Source organism: Camelus ferus, chromosome 25 (genome assembly GCF_009834535.1).
Source record: "Camelus ferus isolate YT-003-E chromosome 25, BCGSAC_Cfer_1.0, whole genome shotgun sequence".
Lineage (NCBI taxonomy): Eukaryota > Metazoa > Chordata > Mammalia > Artiodactyla > Camelidae > Camelus > Camelus ferus.
Genome location: NC_045720.1, coordinates 6166285 through 6188154, shown reverse-complemented (window position 1 = coordinate 6188154; position 21870 = coordinate 6166285). Strand labels below are relative to the sequence as shown.

The 21870-nt window shown below is 37.8% G+C and overlaps 1 long non-coding RNA gene and 1 other non-coding gene across 2 annotated transcripts; both read right to left on the bottom strand.

The window, feature by feature from the left end:
- Positions 1-517: 517 nt before the first annotated feature.
- On the bottom strand, positions 518-19429 carry LOC116659860. Its single transcript, XR_004315219.1, has 5 exons — positions 17979-19429; positions 17211-17252; positions 9878-14263; positions 6614-6713; positions 518-4050 (listed from the first exon to the last, which is right to left on the bottom strand). It is a non-coding gene; the product is annotated as an uncharacterized LOC116659860 (long non-coding RNA).
- Positions 10999-11138, bottom strand: LOC116659917. Its single transcript, XR_004315290.1, has one exon. It is a non-coding gene; the product is annotated as a U4 spliceosomal RNA (small nuclear RNA).
- Positions 19430-21870: the final 2441 nt, after the last annotated feature.

Genomic DNA, 21870 nt, shown 5'->3' with positions numbered 1-21870 from the left:
ATACTGGCAACACACAGGCCAACTGGCCATGACGGGTTTAGCTTCGATGACCGCTGTGTGTAGCTCCTATATTAGAAATGCTGCTTAACCATGGAGATAGAGTAAACAAAGGATCCATGTATTTTTTTCCGGAAAATAAATCATTTAAATATGCAAACTTGCACAGATCATTGAAGGCAGTTAAGAGTACAGCCTTGAATGTGGCTAATAAAATCAGCATAGCTTTTGCCTGGCCAGGGCAAAGGAAAAGATCAAGTGGCAAATACCATGTTGGATGCTTGCAGACATACTATCCCCTATAATGCTTGGTGAATATCGCTGAGACAATGAACCCTGTCCTCTGTGGGCCACCATCCAAATATATCTGATGCACATTCTTTATTTGTATTTTTAAAAAGCCTATTGCTTTGTATGCATTTAAATGAATAGTATTGTGTTATAAATCTCATTCTGCTTTTACTTTTTATCACTAAGTACTATGCTTATGACGAGTCCACGTTCCAGGATGGATGCCTACCTGTTGCTTCCAGTGCTGCGTAGTACTGCAGCGTCCACCCACATCTCACTCATCTGGAACGATGCCTCTTGTGAAGGGGATGTGGAAACCCATGGGCACTGCTTGTGGGAAGGAAAATAAGCTGGTATGGCCACTCTGGAAAACCATCTGGCACAATCCTTGGTCACATTCCAGTCATACATCCTATGATGTGGGTAGATACCACGGAGAAATCTGTTCATTGCGGTCCTGTTTATGAAATCCAAGAGCTGGAGATGGGCAGCTGGGTGCCGGCAACTGGTATGCAGCTCATGAGGGACAACTGTTGAACTGTTAGGAATTTGGTGACTGGTTTCTACATTCAGCCATTACTAAAAATCAAACTATACATTATATTACATATATATATATGGTATCTAAATATATATATATATTAAAACCAAAAGTAATAATTACTTAAAACTCATCACTTCCTAATTTTTTCACTATATTTTACCGTCATCTCGGCCCTAGAGGTCACTGCATCTACTATGGTGGAAACATTATTTAATGGCGCACTCCACTGTGTATCTGTTTCCCATTCTGTGTTCAGGGCCATCACACTGGCAGCCTGAAACAGGCCATGGTGGGAAGTTACACCATGAAAATCAGCAAACACTACAAATCATTGTTTTTTCTCCCTGAGAACCAATTGTTAAACATTTACCAGCTCACTGGAGACTGTGGTGTTCTCTCTCCTTTACAGACGAGGAAAATGAGGCTCAGCCAGGTTATGACACTTGCCCCAAATCATACGACTTTTGAGCAGGAGAAACTGGATTCAAACCCAGGTCTGTCACAGACCTTGTACTCTGATGAAAACGAGGAGTTATACCATTTAGACTATAAAACTTACCTCACCACCACCAGTACACTTTTTTTTGTTTTGTTTTTGAAATCTAATGGCTGCCAGCACCTGGATGCAGTGTGAGATCAAGAAAAACAGAGTTTTTAGAAACACCTGCTTACCAAGTGAGCGTCATTAACCGCGCACGGGAGAGCGCTGTCCTGAGACGCAGGTGCTACTGCTCACAGCTCACGTGGGAAACAGACGCCCTGTGCTGCAAGGCTGCGGAAACCAATCATTCCACACTACAGCTAAGCTATTTTAGCTACTGTTTAACTTTATAATATTTGTTAAGTAATACGATCTGCACACCGGAGACCTTGACCCTGGCTGTGCAGTGTGAGTTTACATACATGGAAGTCACTTCCTAAATTTTCCTTGGAGAGTGACCTGAAATTGAGCCACCTTTTGTTCTCATGCTCTTTCCTCCCTCATTCAGTCATTCAGCTAGCCCTCAGTGAATATTTATAAAGTCTCTATTACATACAAGACACAGGGGAAACAAGTCAATAAAACATGTCCCCGAGTTTCAGAAGCTAACAGTCCAGGATTAGAACGTACATTTTATATGTGGGTCTCTGATTAAGGCCCACAGCAAAGGCATATACATAAAGTCTAGGGGAACGTCTTCATCTGTCCGGGTTGCTATAACAAAATACCAGACTGGGTACCACGGACTGCTTACACACAACAGAAATGTGTTTCTCACAGTTCCGCAGGTTGGGAAGTCTAAGATCAAGGTGCCGGTATAGCTGGGTTCTGGTGAAGGCCCTCTTCCTGGTGGCTGACTGCAGACTTCTCAGTATGTCTTCACGTGGTGGGAGGGACAAGCAAGCTCTCTGGGCCTCTTTTATAAGGCACGAATCCCATTTATGAGGGCTCTGCTCTCATGACCCGATCACCTCCCAAAGTCCCCTTCTATTACTATCACCTTAGGGTTAGGATTTCAACATATGAATTGGTGGGGGAGGCACAAACATTCAGACCACAGCAGAGGATAACTAATTTTCATAGTATAAACTGAAAGTAAGGACAGTATTGTGTCTCTGTGGCCATGGAAATGGTAACTTGGGCCTTGTACCAAAGAAATGCGTGTAGAAACATCTAGCTTGAGTGATTACTCTGGCAGAGATGATACTACATGTTCATGAATTAAGCAAGGGAAGGTGTATGATGCATAGAATATCAGAAGACACTGGTTCAAGTCCTGACTCTGTTGCTTCCTTACTATGCGACCCTGAAATAAGAAGAAATTTCTCCTATCTGGGACTCAAACTCCTCTCACATACGGGTTAAGTGAAGGCTGGGTTGTTATAACAAAGGTACAGAATCTTTAAGAAAATGGATATTTATTTCTCTCTCCAGTAATAGTCTGCCAATCGAGCTGCAGGGTAACTCTGCTCCTTGAGGTCATTCAGAGACGTAGGTGAATTCCTGTGCGATACATTGTGGTGTTGTGGCTAAAGACATAGCTTCTGCAACCAGACCGCCTGGGTTTGAATCCCAGTTCTGGTGCTTAACCCACTGGGGGATGTGCCTTAGTTCCTTCACCTGCTAAATGGCTGTATCTACCTCATAGGACTGTTGGAAGATTAAATGGCTTAACGTACAAAATGAGTGATGGCAGTTATTATGGTTGTGGCAGAAGAGCACCGAAATGTTTGCGTTTATCATCCGAAGTTTCTACTTTTCCCCCGATCTCAGTTGACAGTTCCTCATCATCTTTTTAGTTCTCTTTAAGAATTTATTTTGGTCCAGATTTTTTGTTGTTTACCTGGGATATAAAATGGTTGAGTCTTCCAATACCAGAAGGAGAAAATTCCTCTTATTATTATTTCCTCCCAGAGCCCCTAATGGTTAAAATTATTTGATAGAATAAAGAACTGTTGTCTATTCTATTCTAATAATACATCAAAGTATGCATCTTCAATATTGAGAGGTACAAAGAGATGGGAGATTTTAGACTTACCTTGCGTTACCCTCTTTATCATCAAAGTAGCAGAAGCTGTAACTTGAATAAAGCATTATGATTAAAACATATTTTCCAATATTTGTTCCAAATTCCAATGTTCCAAATATTCAGCAAATATTTTCCAATAAAAATGGCAATCTTTAAACCAACCCCTGGTCTTTATTAACACTACCTACCCACCTTCTTGGCTGTGGATAGATCACACTTCTGGATCTTATTTATTATACACGTTTCCAGCTCTTTTTTAAATTGCTACCCCTGAGTCTACTTATATACAAACACAAGTTACTCTGTCCGCATATCATCTGACTTAACATGCTCACCAACGTTGTGTGGCATTACAATGCTCATTTTATAGATATGGAAAAGGAGGTCCAAAGAAGCAGGCTGCTCTAACACCAGCTCCTGTGATTTAAATCCAGTGTTTCCCATTCTGTCGTTAGCTGTTCACTTTGGGCAAACCATGTCAAGGCCATCCCTCCTCTTCATTTTCTTAAAGTAAAATGTAAAGGTGAGATCGTACAACCGCTACAGCCCCCTCTCCCGACACCTTCTGGAGAAGACTTGGGCTTCCTGAGCTGATGGACTTCGGCAGCAGTGATGTAAAAAGTCACAGGGCGAAAAGTGGGCTGGAAGCTCTCTTTTTGTGGGTGTAATAATCTAAGCCTCCTCTTTGCTCTGCTGAGGACCACCTTCCTATTATTTGGAAGAAAGAAGGATGATTTAACCATTGCGCGTGTTCCACTACGCCCATTTGGAGAATCGTTTTGACGTTTCTTGACGGAGAATGGCATCTGCACACCCAGATAATTACAGCAGGCTACGGGAGATTTGTGAGTGAGGCCAAGTATGAAGCTCATAAATTCCACAACTTGGAAGGATAAGCTTTTTGCAGGATAAGAGAAGAAACAAATGCAGCTCTGGAGAGTAACGTCCTCGTCACCCTTATAGAAAACACACGTTCTCACTTGAGAAGGTAGTGGAAAGAGTATCCGGAACAGGAATTCTGGACTGAGTTAAAAGTCCTCTGCTATTCATTAGCTATTGATTTTAAGTCACAAATCTATTTGGATTTTAATTTTCTCCATTGTAAAATGAGGGTGAAATGAGATGTTGCAGATTCTTTGTAAACTCTTGAATTACTATTGAAATGTAAATTATCATCTTTTTATAGCATCAGTCTGTGCCCTGAATAGATCAGTGACAGGGGAGCCAGGGCTGCGGGGTGCTCATCCTCTCCAAAGGAAGGAAAGAAAGAGCTGGAGAAAGGAAATTAACATCTTAGGGCCCTTCTTCTGCTTCCTGTAACATACTTACATCTGATGACAAGGTTTCTGACTGCGTGGTCATTGGAACATAGTAAAACACTGGGAAAAAAATGGGAGATTTAAGCCAGATGGACCTGGCCCCACCCCTATCTGTGCCACATGCTGTGTGAGTGGGAAAACTGCCTGTCCTCTCTCTCCAAGACTGTCTCTGTATCTATAAAATGAGGAGAGCCTTTCAGGGTAACTGTGAAGATTTCCTGACACCTCATGAAAAAGCGCCTAATGGTCTTTTGGACATTGTAGACAGTCAATAAATGCAACTCCCCGTCTCTCTTTCACAGAGGGGAATTGCTGCATGGATGACTTTAATGTTGTTAACCTTTTACTGAGAGTTCATTGAGACCCACCGATGGAATCATATATGGAAGGGGAAAACATAAGTTGAAAACCTCCATAGAACTTTTTCTCTGTGATAATTGTCTGGAGAAGTAATGTGCCGATTAGGCTAAAAGGAAAGGGAAGCTTAAATATCATCTGAATGACTTTGAAAACTGTGCTGTACAGTAAAATAATACATATTAAGTAACACAGATTTCCAATTCATTGCATTGCACGTTTCATTGACTCGCATTGTCTTGCAGCACTCAAATGTAAAACACTTTTCCTTTCAAGGATATGGTTTGCTGTTTAAAAGGAAAAAAAAAAAGCAAGCAAAACGATGTATCACTGGCCTTCTTCCTGCCAGCTTTCAAATTACCCCCATTTAACCCCAGAAGAACAACTCAAAGAGCAGTACCCTTTAGCTGAGTTTCAGCTTAAATGTTTCTATAGCTTCCTCGCTGAACTGTGATTCATAAGCCTTTTAAAAATTAATTATTAAAACCATTTCCATTAGTCTTTTGCTTGGCCTTTATGCAATCACTTTCATTTGCTGTTTAACAAGTGACAAACTACCAGCATTAGCTATAAATACACGGCACTAGATATGGGGAGAAGGCATGACTCACACTGGACTGTTCCCTCGGGCTAACTAACCCAGTGATGACTTTTCTGGGAAGTGGTGTCAGGTTCACTCTTAACCTACAGGCAATACAAAGAGAATTCTCTTTTTCTGTCAGTTCCTTCTACTCCTCTTCTCGGTTCAAGGTATTGAGACACTTTGTTCACTTGGTCTGTTGGTAAATTCCTTCTGCTGTCTGTCCATCCTTCTGTCTGTCCATCTATCCATTTAGTAAATATTAGTGATTACCAACCATGTAATCAAATAAGAATGTGTTCCTGCCCTCAAAAAGAACACACCTGCAACTTGGGAGAATTGGACAAATAAATTAACCATTATAGTGTACTAAGTTCTGTGGTCTGGATGCCCAGACAAGGGTAGCAGGGATGGTATCTAGGAAAAGATCATATCAAGGACAATTAAATGCCATCACAGTAAAGATTCAGGAGGGTGGGGGAGCATTCCCAACAGAAAAGCAGCATATGCAAAGGCACAGGATGACAAAACAGAAGGACTGTCTGGAGAACCAAAAGTGGTGAAGAATGGCTGGACTGGAGAGTTGGCTGAGGCTAGTGGCGATAGAGGGGGACAGTCAGGAAGGTGGGCTCACTTTAGCAGCTGTCTAGTTGTGCCCCTCCCACACTAAGAGGGCAGCCGGGGAAGCAGCTTAGCAGGTGAGTTCACACACATGTGCCTTATGTTTGAACTTTGGTGAAAGTTTCTTTTAGATCATCAAAAACCTGTGTACTGCTTTAACAATACAAGAAGTGAAGTCTGACAAAACTGGCTGGTGGAATATGGGTTAAAGTGTTCAAAGCACTGCTGGACAGGTAAATGCAGTGTGGGATACACTGAAGGTGCAGGGATCCGCTCCTTTGGTAGCTCACATCCCCTCCTGACGCTGGTAACCAGCAGAAAACACACAGGGCGGGGGAAGTTACCATCGACACTCTTATTAAAACCATGAAGAATGAGCAGTTACAACACTCACAGTGCCTTAGTTCCAGAATGAGGTTTCCCTTGGCTCCGGTGACCACTTTTATTTGGAAAGTTGGGCTACCAGGACATGACTTAGTTCTCTTTAAAAATCACTGCCGAAAGAAATGAAAAATACACAGATACCTATTTTATAAGCCTTTTAAAGTTAGGGGAAAAGCCTTTAAAACCGTATTAGAGCACATGTTACAATAACTCCTTATTATCACTTCTGCAATATTAATGATGCCAGTGCTGTTGGAACATGAAACTTATCATCTATGTCAACCTTTATCTTTTTCAAAGGATTCTTGTATCGATTATTTTATACCTACAACACAAAAGGTAGGACAAATGTGACTGAGGTTCAAGATACTCACATGTATAAATACATATAATCAGTGAATTGTGTTAAGGGAAAAGGAATAGTATCCAGGTCTCCTGGATTCTTACCCAAGTGTTTCGGAATCCCAGCAACCTCTGTCCACCCCACCTCAATAGCTACTTTATAAAGGCTTTTTATTTTTTTAAAGGTACATACTTCCTGTTGTAAGTCCTGGGGATGTGTGCACAGCATACTGACTACAGTCAACACTGCTATGCGGTATACTTGAAAGTTGTTAAGACTGTAGATCCTAAAAGTTCTCATCACAAGGAAAAAACATTTTTAAAATCTATATGATATGATGGATGTTAACTAAACTTACTGTGGCTATCATTTCCCAGTATCTGTAATTATTTGTCATTATGCTGCATGTCTCAAACTTACACAGTGCCATATGTCAATTATACCTTAATAAAGATGGAAGAAAAAATAAATTTTAAGGAGGAGGGGATAGCTCAAGTGGGAGAGTGCATGCTTAGCATGCACGAGGTCCTGGGTTCAATCCCCAGTACCTCCATTAAAAAAAAAAGGAAGAAAGAAAGAAAGAAAAGAAATAAGTCTAATTACCTCCCCCTCAAAATAAAAAAGAATTATAAAATGACAGACTTAAAAAAGTCGGTTGCCATTCACAAAACATTTCAATAGTTCTTTGACGTGGTATGTTTACAAAATTATGGGTGTTACAGCATAGGCTCTTTGCTGACCCTGAGGCTGGGCCTTGTTCTCGGGTTCTGGATGTGAGAAGAATCTCCCATCATTTCTCGCTGCTGTCTCCGTAACCACCCCCAACAAGTGAGGTTCAGTCACTCTGATTTCTTGTCCTGGGACCAACTGCAGAGGCAGCACAGCCAGCAAGTATTCTCATCTCCAAGACACACACTGGCCCAACAAGGTAGGGAACCCAGTAAATGATAACCATAGTTACCACGTTCCCTTGTTGACAGCATCCATTCTTCTTCACCTATCCAATTCCAGCTATCCTCCAGGGCCTCCTAAAAGTCCCACCTGTTTCGAGAAGCCTCCCCTAACTGCTCCTGCCCACCCTAGTGTCTGCTTTCACTTGTCTCCTCTAATACTGTTTCTCTTCACCAGACTATTTAATAGCATTTGCATCCTAGCCTTCTTGTATCGTAGATTGTTTTTTGAAGCAGGTGTTTTGAAGTCAGAAATAATGGGTTCAAATGCAAGCTCTGGAGATACTAGATTCTGTTAACATCTTTGGGCCTGTTTCCATATGAGAAAAAAGGGTAATACCTTGTCAGGCAAATATGAGGACATTTAATATATTAAGTTCTTAGCTCCTCTCCACCTAAGACAGAGTAGAGGCTCAATAAATGTGAATTGGAAACAAAGGGCAGGAGCTATGTCTTATTCTTCTCTTATCTCTCCTGTAACCTGGCACAGGCTACAAAGAAAAAGCTAAATGAATGTTAATCACTTGCCCTCATAGCTGACAGAGCTTGCCTCTGGTCTCAGGAAACCAAGAAAGCATCTTTTTTTCTCCCTTCACAATTATAATTAGCCCACATGAGTGTCATCACAGTCAGGGTGATGTTAATACTTTTTGTAAGTCTCATTTACATAGTATTTTAACATTTATAAAAGGTTTCTTCTTCTTAAAAAAATGTTTATTATCTCATTCGATTCTCCCAGTAATCCCTGAATGTTGGCAGGGAAGGTATCATTAAATTTTATATACTAGAAACCTGAATTCAGTGTGATTCGTATTAGTAACCCTTTACCCTAATTTAGAGTTTAGAAAGCATTTAAAAAATGCTAAGGTGGATTTAGCAGCCTGCCCTCAACATAAAGAAAATTAACCCCCCAGCAATGCTTTACTGTTAGTAAAAGAGCTGGCTGTATGAACTGTCAGAACATTTCTTTCTTCCTTACTCATCTAATCTCTCAGTGCTCTACACTTTGTATAGCATAGCCCTTCTTCTCTAAAGAATCAACTTTCAAATTTCCACACTTCAAAATAACTGACCCTGCCAGCACTAACACACTTCCTTATAGAACAACCTCTTGGTTAATAATTCAGCATGACCTTGGGCAATTCACCTACCCAGACCTGTTTCTTAACAGAGAACTTGAGGAATTTGAAGCAGTTGAGGTCTTTAGCACAATCATTCTATAATTCCAAGCTAAGCCGATTTAGGGAAATAATTTAAAAATATTAGTAAAATAAAACCTTTTTTCATTTGTTTTACGAGATCAATTTTTTTCCTTGAATCTCTTTTTAAGAATGAAAATCTGACAAAAGTCTTAGCTTCCATCCCACTTTTTCCCCGGAGCTCACGACTATTCTGAAGTTTGTGGATGTCCTCCTTAGTAATTCTTTCATGATTTACACACAGTTACTCATAGTAATAGTTAAGTTACATAAATAGTATCATACTGTTTCATTCTTGTTGCTCTTTTCACTTAAAGCAGTTTGAGATTTATATTGCTATTCATCCATTTTAACTGTTAAGATTCCAATGTATGAAAATAACACAGGTTATTTGCTACCTTTCTGCATGAGACGGCAAAAGTTTTCTGCAAAGGACCAGACAGCAAATACTTCAAGCTTCACAGGACACATGGTCTGTATTGCATATTCTTTTTTTTTTTTTTCCAAAATAATCCTTTAAATGTTGTCAGGGTCCCCAAGACCACTCTAGTCCAATGACTCACAGAACTTGAAAAAGTGGCTATGCTGACAGTTATAATCTATTATAGCAAGAAGATACAGTGTAAAATCAGGAAATGCGAAAGGCACCTAGGAAAGGGTCCAGGAGACCAGGTACAAACTTCCAGGTGTCTTCTCTAGGGAAGTTGAACGCGCAGCCTCTAATTCTCCCAGAAATGATGTGGGGCAATACTTATAGGGTACTGTCAGCCAGGGAAACTCACCTGAGACTTCATGTCCAGGGCTTTCTCTGAAGGTCAGCTCTACAGGTATGGAGCACTCACTGGCTGACCTTGGTTACTGTTTCCAGCTCCTCCAAAGATCAAACCGCCCCTGCGGGGTGCCAGGCCCACACCAGAAACCCGTTAGCATAAATCATCTGATGTGACTCACGGCGCCAAGTAAACACAGGCACTCACATGAGGCAGGATATTCCAAGGGCTGAAAGGTTATCTCCCAGGAGCTGGTCAAGGGACAGACTTATCTTTGGAATGTGCAGGACTTGAGTAAGCCAGAGCTGCCAAGTCAAGCCTGCATGCACCGAAAACCACTCTTAGTTCCTGGGCCGTAGGCTGGGTTCGCCTAGAGGCTCTCATGATAAGCTCGTGTAAATTACTTTTCTCTGTTACTTCAAACACTGCTGAAGGAAGCATCCCTTCGATGTTATTGTACACATACACAATACATAAGGGGGACAATGACATAGGTAACTTCTTTCAGAAATAAAAATACGTAATTAGAAATATGTAAAATATGTGACTCTCTTTAAAAAGGAAATCAATCTATAATGCTAACCACTGAGACTTAAAAATTATGTATTTAAAAGCAGGACTATAAAACCTCAGCCTTTCTTAATAAGGAAAGTGAATTTACAATCTAGCAAACTAAATATAAAACCTGTGTTGGATACTAACAGATTAAAGCAAAGGTCTTAAAGAGATTAAATTTGAGGATATGTATTTTATCACAAGAAGGAACTTGCTCTGTTGTTTTTCTGCTATTACATATAAAGGAAATTTCTGTCAAATTATTTTATTATACACACTTTTTCTTCATCTGAACTATATAACCTTTGTGCGAATGAATGTCAAAGTTATGACGTAAGTCAGGTAACTGTGAAAAGTCGAAGTATGACCCAATGTAGGAGCAGTGGTAGTTCATAAACTGTATTGTTAACATCTTCAAATATAGCTGAATTTTTTTTAATTAGACATTAAAAAAAAAACTAGAGCTAAAACTTAGTTTTATAGTAAAAACATCAATGTGATTTTCCAGATTTTGGAAACTCCTAGGCACCGACTTGTGTCTCCAGCCTTGGTGCTGTTTTTGTTTGTTTGCTTTCTAGTCTCCGTAGAGACTGTGAAAAATTCCCAATGCCGACTGTATTTCAAGTCATCATGGCGGGGGATTGGGAAAATTTTCAGTCAGCAATAATCACACCTCAGATAAACGTCCTTGGCTATGATACTGCCACTGTGCAAAACTGTTTTCTTTTTAAATAAAAGCTGTATACACTTAAGGCGTACAACATGGTTATTTGATATACGTATACATAAATAATTACTCTGATCAAGGTAATTAACATATAACCTCACAGTTACACTTTCTTTTTATAGTAAAGTTATTTTTATTCCTTTTTTCCCTTCATTAAAAGCACTAATTGGAGAACAGAGAAAAGAGTGTAGTAACCACGCGCGGGGACTGCCCACAGCCTGGTATGACTGGGAGTGGGTGAGAGAAAGTGTCTGTCCTCTCTTCGTCATCTCCAGCTCAATCTTCTTCCTTCTGGATCACATACCTGGGTGTCTGTTGCAGCTCTGCAGTTCCCTGACAGTGGAATCTTCAAACAGACCTTCAGCTTTCATTTCAGTTTCCTCATCGAAGCAATAAAGATAATTTTGTGCCACCCTCCTTGTGGAATTGTGTAGTACTAAATGATACAGTCCATATAAAGCACTTAGCAGAATGTCTGGCTTGTCATTAGGGTTCAATGAATATTAATGATTAACATTTTAATTAGCTGTTCCCTTTTCCTTCTTCTTCCCTTACTTCCTTAATTTCTCTTTAACATTTACAGTATTTTAGATTGTTTCCTGAAGGTTTAACACATCACACTATAAATCATCTAGAGCTGATGGATCATTGGAGTAGATTTTAAAAAACAGATTGAGACTTACCTATTTTTATATGTACACAATGACCCACATTTAAAAAATATTCAAAATTTCAAATTTATCCACATAAATTTACATTATCCACATAAATTTGTCTTGAAAAAAACTTAACTCTGTCCTTATTCATATTTTCTTTCCGACATGTCTTTTCTATTGAAAAAATAATTTGTCAGGATAGTAATAACCTTTCCTTTCACCCATCACAAGGGTGTCCTTTGGTCATAAATCAGAAGATTTGTATTTGTGGATTTGTGCCAGGCTTTCTGTTACACTGATCTATTTGTCTATTCTTATGTCAACCATATAATTACAGTCATAATTGTAACTACAGCTTTGTAACAGGTCTTAGTATATGTTGGTGAAAGATTTTGTTTTGTTGTTGCTCATTTATCTTGGATAGTCTTGGTCTTCTGCGCTTCTGTCAGCTGGTTAATTTCCCCAACATACTGCTGGGATTTTGACAGCGTAACAGTGAAGCTAGGTAACAATTTATAAAATTGCCTTCCAAGTTATGAACATGACATATCCATACATTTAATTATATCTTTTCAAATTTCTCTCAATATTGTAATTTTCTTTCAAAAATTTATTCTTAGGTATTTGATGCTTTATGCTAGGGTAAATTTTATCATTTTAACAATTTCTATTTGTTTCTAACATAAATTGGTTTTTCTATACTGACTTTGTTTCCAGGGACCTTGATAAATTATTTTGTTCACAGATTTTGAATTTTCTACGCACATTAACTAGTTATCTATAAACAGTATTATTTCCTGCTTTCAAAACCTATGCTTTTGTTTCAGGCATTATTTCACTGGCTAGGATCTTAAATGTAATGTTAAACAGTAGTGGTCACTGTTATTAAACTTCAAAGAATGGACCATTTAGCTGTTGACTTTCACTGTTGTATATTTCATTGACTTTTAAACTTTTATTTTCCCTTGTTCTTCTTTTTCTAGTTTCCTGAAAATAAGCGTTTAAGTCACTGACTTTCAGCCTTGCTTCTTTTCTCATATACACACTTAATGCTATAAATTTCCCTACATGCACTGCTTTAGCTGAAACAAGTTTTGGTATCGTCATTCTTATTCAAGATATTTTAAATTTCACTTTTTTTGACCCAGGGACTGTTCAGAAATGTATTACATAATTTCCAAGCTGTTGGGGGTTTCTTTAGCCATCTTTTACTAGTTTCTGGCTTAATTCCAGTGTTAGAGAGTCCAGAATGAAGGCTTTGGTAAACGACTCATGTTTACTTGAAGAAAACGTGAATTAGCCCTTTTTGATAAAGTGTTCAACATATGTAAATCAGCTGAAGTTTAGTGATTGTATTGTTCAGTTCGTCTGTATTCTGATTTTTTTTTTTTCCTTTTTGCTTTTGGTCTGAATGTTCTATTAGCTGCAAAATCTCTATATTGCAAAAGCTGTGAAAAAGTTTCCAACTATGATTACAGATTTACTTAATTCCTCTCTTGTGTAATTCTTGCTTTATATATTTTACATTTGTTCTAGGCGCAAACATATTTAGGATTATGTGGTTTGTGTGGATTAATTCCTTTATCATTATAAAATGTCCTTCTTTATCTCAAGTGATGCTTCTTGCCTTAAATTTGTCTGATAAAACTATAGTCACACCGTTTTCACTGGCTGTTTGCCTGATGTCTCTTTTCCCATGCATTTATTTTCAACCTTTCTGTGGTCTTACAGTTGGGTCTCTTGTAAGAAGTGTGTCCTAGGGTGTTCTTGGTTCAGCTAATACTTTTTCAACTTTAATTCAAGTAATGAATCACTTAGTGTTTATATTTTGCAATTAAAAATATGACCCACCTGTTCTATGTTCCTTTATTCTTGCCTTCTTACACTTTACCCTCTGTAAAATGGATACACATTCTACTGTTCTTCTTTCAGTGTTTAACTCAGAGATTATAACTTGCATCCTTGACTGTAGTCTAGTAACAGTATTAATTTTACCACTTACTGATTGCTAGAACCTTAGAGCACTGACTCCGTTTACTCTCCTTGTCTTTATTATATGATGCATTTAAATTCTACAGATAGTTTAAATCCCACATTTAATTAATAACCACACACATATTGACCATTTCCATTGTCTTTCATCTATTTCTGGATTTCATCTGGGATCATTTTGCTTATGCTTCAAGAACAGCCTTTACCACACTCTCCAGTGAATGCCTACTGGTAACAAATTCTAGTTTTTCCTGGAAAGTCTTCATTTTGCCATCATATTTGGAGTATACCTTGCTCTTGCCCCTACTTTCTTGTCTGGAATGTAAGCACTGAAACCATCTTTCGATGAGGACAGAAGCACTGAAACTATCTTTTGATGCTGAAGACGGTGGATCATAAAGAACAGAAAAGGCCGGGGCCCCACTGACCTCGTTGAGCTACTGTACCGGACACCTGGACAGCCTACACCTGAAAGAAAAGTAAACCTCAACAGTTTAAGCACCATTCTTACTTTGGTTCCATTACAAGACAAATATCATTCCTGATACGCCTTTTATCAATTCTAGAAACTTCTTAGCCACTTGTCTCTTCCAATATAGCTGTTGATGGCTGTAATTTACATTTAAATACTCCAGCATTTGTGGCACATGACACAGTCATCACCTTCGGTCCTGCTAGAATTCTGATGAAGAGAGTAGTCCAGGACAATCAGCTCACACTCTTAATCAAAGGAGTCATAATCCAAAGGAAGCTTTTCTAGGTACTGTTGTCTGTCTCTTAACCAACAGATAATGCTTTGCTAATATACATACTAAATGTCAGAAATTTTTACTGGTGAAAACTATGGCCTGTTAACTAGAATGATGAACTTCAAAAATTAGTCCCTGATGATGAAATTAAAGGTTTTCAAGACTATATGGCACTTCCCACTCCACCCTTGCAAGAACAGGTCAAAGAATCCATTTTGGTCTGTACCTTTACCCTTTGGGAAGATGCCCTAATACAATTCCCTAAAAGCTCATCTGTCCAGCCATGAGCACAGGTTTCATTTAGGGTAACAGAATTCCGCTTCATGAAGGAAACTTTCAGGCAAGGTGGTGGCTAGCGTATATCAAAGGGCAGAGAACAAATTCCTTGAGCCTGCAGAACAGGCGTTAAGAACTGTTTTCGTGCTTAGTTTATAAACGTATTGGTGACAGAAGTTGTTGGTGTGAAACTGGCTTCCGTATAACCTGGCTGTTAGAGGGTGATCTGGGGGAAGAAGTGTGTAGACTTTGGGAGGAGGCGGGGGATGGGTGTTCAGTGGGTACACTAACAAAGGTTTGTACATGAATATATTAGCTTAGGTCAATTCACAACTGCCTCACCGCCCCCTACCCCCACCCCAATCTGTTTTCTCCTGTTTAAAACTCTTAAAATATATGTATGTATATTGGATCTTCCATGTGTTAATTTTTCATTTTTTCCATCTTTTATGCTGTATTCTAGCTTATTCCTTGTCATTTCAAAAATTATCTTTAAGTGTGTCTGATATACACATTAGTAAATTTTTTCTCAGTATTAGAAGAGGCCCCAAGAGGGCAGAAATTTGTTTTATGCATTGCTTTACCACCAGCACCTTACTGTGCCCAGCACATTAAGGAGGTGCTCACAATTTTCAAGCTAACCTTGAATACTCTGAGAGCAAGACCGTAATGTACATTTCAACTCTTTCTTAGGGACATTTTCTTTTTTTTGGGACATTTTCTTTTCCTCCACCCAGTCACAGGTTCAAAAGCACCTTTGGAGCCCCCAGGCTGCTATGCAGAGCTCTGCTCCTGCTTCTTGAGGCAGCAATACCACCTAGGGTCCTCGCTCCCTGCAGAGGACTCAGTCCCACCTTCCCTGAGTTGTCACGTCATGTCTGTTGCTGTTAAAAGTCTCAGAGTTCACTGGTGAGGGTCCTAGTCAATGACAATTCCACAGGTTTACCACCCTGACTTTGTTTTCTCTTCATTTCTGGCAGTTGAGATTTTCTTTCGTTTGCAGTCAGCTGTGTATCTGTTGTTTTATTTGACATCTTTATGTGTCTGGAGCTATGGGATGGTGGTGGTAGCAAGATTTATGTTAGTTAAGCCTGCCATGCCACCAAGATTCCTGGAAACAAACTGTGTGAGAAGGTTAAAAACAAAAACAAACTAACAAAAACAAAAAAACCCCACCATCTTAACTACTGTTACAGTTTTTTATTACACTCTAAGAGTAAAACTCAATCACTGATACACTATGAAAAGTAGAACAAGTGAGGAAAATACAAACTGAGAGCTGGAAAAATATGTTTACTTAGTACAAAGATATGAAGGTAGAAAGCCAGTAGTAGGAAAAGGAGAAATTGTAAGTGGGAGATTTTGAGGGGTTCCTTTAAAACATGCTAACTCGGAAATGATTTGGACAAGCTTTCACAGGCAACAAAGGTCCACATACCATAACCACTAGATTGAAAGGCATCTAATATCCAGCCAATTTTATTTGTATTCTAGTAGTGCTAAGAATAATTCTCTGTACACTTCTACCTTTTATAAGGAAAATGCAATCGATGAAGACCTAGACAGCTCTAATGTTTTCAGTGCGACTCAAGTTATCAAAAATTAACTGTAGAGAGTAGGACAAAGTAGAGACCTGCATTTCTATGTTGAGAAGATATTAACCTTTAATGATGCAGCTTAATTCTTGGGTATGCCTTTGCTGTTTGACCTGTTTACTCTTCCCTACACCACCAGCATGATGGAAGTATAATGGCTTGGTCACTACTTAACATTTCAGTTCTGTTTTTCACATACAAACAAGGGTACAACTAATTTAAACATTTCTAACAGCAGATAATTGTGTATATGGTAAAACAAGTTGACTTTTCTCAAATTTAAAGGGTACAGTAGCAACTGAAACTAACTCCGTTCAAGAAATAACTGTCTTCTATTAAGCAGGCAGTGCTAGTTCTATATGAATATTATCTATTAATCGTTCTAACAACTTTAGAAAAGACCTGAGCGCAACCCTGCACACCCTGTAGTCTATTTTTCTTACTGTTACAACACGTGACGTGAAGCATGCCCACTCTGGAGAGTCGGAGAGAAAAGAACTGGATCACTGTCACACGGCTAGAAAGCAGCAGAGCCTGCTTCAGTTCCAAGAGCAACTCTTTCACACCGCCATTCTACAGTTCTGATCACAGCACTGTTATTCATATTTAGTGGACAGTTTTCCCCACCTGGTAGTCACTTTCTTACTTTAATTTTTTATAAGAAAAACACTGTGAAGAAGTAAACTGACCTAATCCTTGGGAGTACAGTGGCAATTAAATAGCTGCTTAATTTTTTATTTTTTTAAGTGATTTGAGAACACGAGCATGATTTTTGAGAACATTTCTACTGCTCACCTTTGCTCCAGAATCATCTTCCACTGAGAGAGGGAGGGGACTCTATGTAAACACAAGAATAAAATTTTATTCTTTCAACAAAATTTATCATATCAGATACTGAATTTATGAAGATAAATAAATCTGTTTCCGTCCTCAAGGAGCTTATAATCTGAGAACTATACATGAAGATAAATTAGTGATAATTTTAGCACTAGTGATAGTGCTGAACTAGAAGTTTGTAGAAGACACATTTATGGCACAAAGAGAAGACCAATTTTACCTAGGAGGCCCAAGATCCAGATAATATTAAGACTCGACAAATGAACTGAGTTTTGCGGAGCGAGTTATTTCCTGAGGGCTTAGTATGTGCCAGGTGGTGTACTGAGTCTCTGGATCATCTAATTAAATTATCTTACAAATTAGGAGATAGGTAATCCCATTTTACAGATGAATCCAGGTGGTTTAACCTAGAACTTAATCTGCTAAATATTGTGAGCTACTGACACACACAAACACACAATAAAAGAGATCACTGGATGGAGTCACAGAGGTAAAGGGGCTTATAAGACTATAATACTTTCATTCACATGCAAGGAATATCAAGTCAGTATGCTTCAGGAATTAGCAAAAGGTCACATAACCAAGACAGAGATCCTTTATTCTCCTGAGGGCCTGTCAGTTGTATGAGCACTTTTCCCTGAAAATGTTATTCTCTTCCTGCTTTTCCCTTTAGCTCCTTAAAACTCTCCATCACTGGAAGCTACCTTGAATCATATGTCAACTTACCAAAGGGCGAAGTCATTAAATGAGCGCAGCACAAGGACACACGATCTGATAGGGTTAGCCTGTATTTAAAATGAGATATTTACTGTAAATATCAGTGTTTTATAAGCAATGATCTGAAAAGATTGAGAAACAAGTAAAACAGGTTTGCCAACTTTTATGAACACTGCTTCTTACATACTCAACCTATTACATCTAAAAATAGACACAAGGCATGAATTCAAATACCAGGACAGCCACACAACTTTAGAAAAGACTTGTACTCTGGTCTACCCAGAGCTCTACCTCCAGCCCTTACAGTTACACATCCCTGTACAGTATGGCTACATTAAGCCTTCTCAGCACTTGGACTAGTCTGTCTAATGTCAGCCCTGAGACTCTTCAAAACTCTATCATTCTTATTATATGTGCAGTTTTAAAAAACATGAAGGTTCAAGGTGGACAGCTATTAAGACTGACTGGGATTCTAATGTAGATGACTCTGCCCAAGGTTACTGTGCAACTATAATCTCTGTGGTTTAGGTTTAACATACAGATGTAGAGAATGGTTATGCAAAATTCTTAGTACCTCTGCATTTATTTCCCACCTTAGAGTGAAGGCCCAATTATAAATCCTATTGATTCTAAAACTATAACAATATGAAACTTGACAGGAGCCAAAGAATATCAGCAAATTTATCAATAAGAAAAGGAAAAAGGAACATTTACTTGGCAGCATAGCGCACACTGGTTCCGAAAGGATGAACATTAGAATCTCACATTTAATATCATGTTTTAAAAAAATTATAGATGTTCCACTCTAGATTGACTGTGTATCTGAGGTAGGTCTCTCCCATGTATTTATTTTTTTTAATCTCCACAAGTCTCAGCCCCTCATCCTGCATATTATGAACAACTTAAGGTACCCAGGGCAACTGCTCTGAAGTCAGGACTCTCCATCACTTTAACTGCTCTGTGATTATAAGCAACTTAACTTTTCTGAGTCTCAGTTTCTTCAATTGTAAAATGCACTAATAACACTTATTCTAAAGGGTTGCTGCAAGGATGAGAGAGAACATGAAAGTATCTAGGTAAGTACTCGTACCATAACAGGTGTTCCATATACACTGTGATATTTATGAATACTCAGACAGTAATAATGAAAGATGTATTAAAATGAGTGACAAATTCAGGGGAACACCCAAGATCTGATTGTTAATATAAAGATAAAGAACTGATAGAACAGACTTTCCTTTTTGTATAAGTTTTATGAATTAAAGAAAATGATCAGAATAAATGTCTTAAAAGAGATCTTTAGGTAACTACAAGTAAAATTTGAAATGATGAGTAGTTACTCTGTGCATTTTTCAAGGTTTTTTTCTTCCTTCTAGTATATAAAATCCTGGTGTTGTATAATCAGTGGCATTTCTTAGCTTTGATAAAATTCAGAGGCTTTTTTTGTCATTTTTAAAAATCTTTTTGGGGGGGTAATTAGGTTTGTTTATTTATTTATTATGATTTTATTTAACAGAGGTATTGGGGATTGAATCCAGGGCCTCGTGCATGCTAAGCATGTGCTTTACCAGTGAGCTATACCCTCCCCCCAATAAAATATAGTTTTAAAAGATTAAAAGATAATGTATTTAGTATAATGTATTTATAATACTGAGGCTGGAATAGGCCTTCCTAAGAAAGAACAAACCCACTGCTGGAATAGGCCTTCCTAAGAAAGAACAAACCCACTAAGTTACAAAAGATTACATAATGGTTTTAAATAAAATTTAAAAACACATGACAGATAGGAGGAAATATTTGCAACACACATAATAAGGTAGAAAGAACAAAAATCCAAAATATATATAAGTCCCTAGAAAACAGTAAGAACAAATTAACAAACCAAAAGAAATACAGGCAAATGATACGAACATGCAATCAAAAAAATAAAAGTGAAAGAAAGAAAAGCAATGAAAATGTGAAAAGATATTTTCACTCTTAGACAAGGGAATAAAAATTAAAAAAAGATACTTCTTTGCAACCATCAGATCAGCAAAAATGCAACTGAATGGTAATGCCCTGGGGCCATTATGTGAGGAAACAGGCACTTTCCTACACTGCTAATGAAAGTATGAGCTGGCAAAGACTCTGCAGAGAATAATTTTAGCAGTATGTATAAGTACTTTAAATAGACATGTTCCCTGACACAGCAATTATAACTTACATACGGTCCTGCAGAAAGAGTCACACCGTCACACCATATATATATCAAAATATTTTGTATTTTGCAGGACCGCCTACAATATTGAAACTATGGTACATTTATATATGGAACTAAAAAACAAATGTGATGCAGAGATATGGAAAGTTCCCTGAAATGCATGAAGAAAGTGTAAGGTGTATATATATATGGTATGATTTCATGATACTATAAATCCCACTCTTATCTGTAGGCTTTATGTGTATAAAAACACAACAAGAGCTTGGAAGGATCACCGCTGTCAGTAACTCAGAGTGTAAGAGAAAGAAAGGCTGCAGTATATGAATGAGCAACAGGATATTTTTACATATTCTTCACATTTTACTCTAAATATCACAGAATGAATGACCACTTAGAAAGTTATCTGAAAATGATGGATTTACCAGTGCCCAATTCCCAAAAACTGTTTCTCATTCATACTCAGAACTTTATTTGAAAATAATTCAGTATTCTGGGTAATGTGGAATCTTTTTGTGCTACTGACTATACACAGAAGATAATTTTAAACAATGATTATTAAATATAAACAGGATACCCAAACAAAAATTTTCAGATAATTTATACAATAAGGAAAACTTAAATCAAAATTAAGGCAATTGTATACCTTTAGGGACCTTTTTGATACTTTTTCAATCAAAGAAACCCTACAAAAACCCTTATTTTCCTGGAGAATTTGAACTCCTATAAAATTTGCAGGAGGAACAAGTAGCAGAGAAACTTTCTCAAACTACTTAAAAACAAAACAGAACAAACAGCCCAAACCCTGTTTTAAAATATTTTTAGACAGTAGGACAAATATTGAACACACAGCTTAATAGTCTTTAAAGAATCATTTTGAAATAAGCAAGGAAAAGGTCAGAACTTTTAAGCCAGTTATAATTGCATCTGGTTAGTCCCAAGACAGACAGTTAAGTAGCTGAACAGGTTCTACTGCTAAGATTTTGATTCATGGACCGATTTTACTTAGCCTCACAGGAATAATGTGTATTAAATTATAAAAATACCCTCAGGACTGGTTCTTTTCCATAAAATTAAAGAAAGTTAAGGCTAATGTAACATATAATATAATTTATATACATATAAAAATCCTAAATGTGAGAATGGTTTCATAATATACTGGTAGCTTTGTGAAGAATTAAAAGCTTAAAACAAACAAAAAAACCACCAAACAAACCCAAAAGCCCACCTTTCATTTTAATCCAGAATTTGATACTATCATATTTCTTGTTTAAAAAAACCCCTCAACATCAAGCTATTAACAATGAAAACATCATATGATGGCTTATTATAACTTTGCATATTTTTTGTACTGAGTTAACACTTTGACCATTATCAAAAAGTAGAACCTCTTTTTTTAAAAAAACTGAGATGAAAAGAACTAACAGGTAAACTCTCATATGTCAGATTCCCCATTTTAATTGACATTTTTCGATCACTGAAGTCCATAAGAGACATTTGTTTGGAATCATAAAATTGTACTACTGGGAACTGATGAGATGAAACAAATAAAATGAAACAGGAAAAGTTAAATAACTTATGCCAAATGCTTAGCAAATAATTATGAGAGGTATCAAACCTTCAAATTTGATAGAAAATAGTTGGAGGTTAATTTCAGAAAATATTCAAATATTATCAAAAAAATCCAACTTTATAGTATGTTCT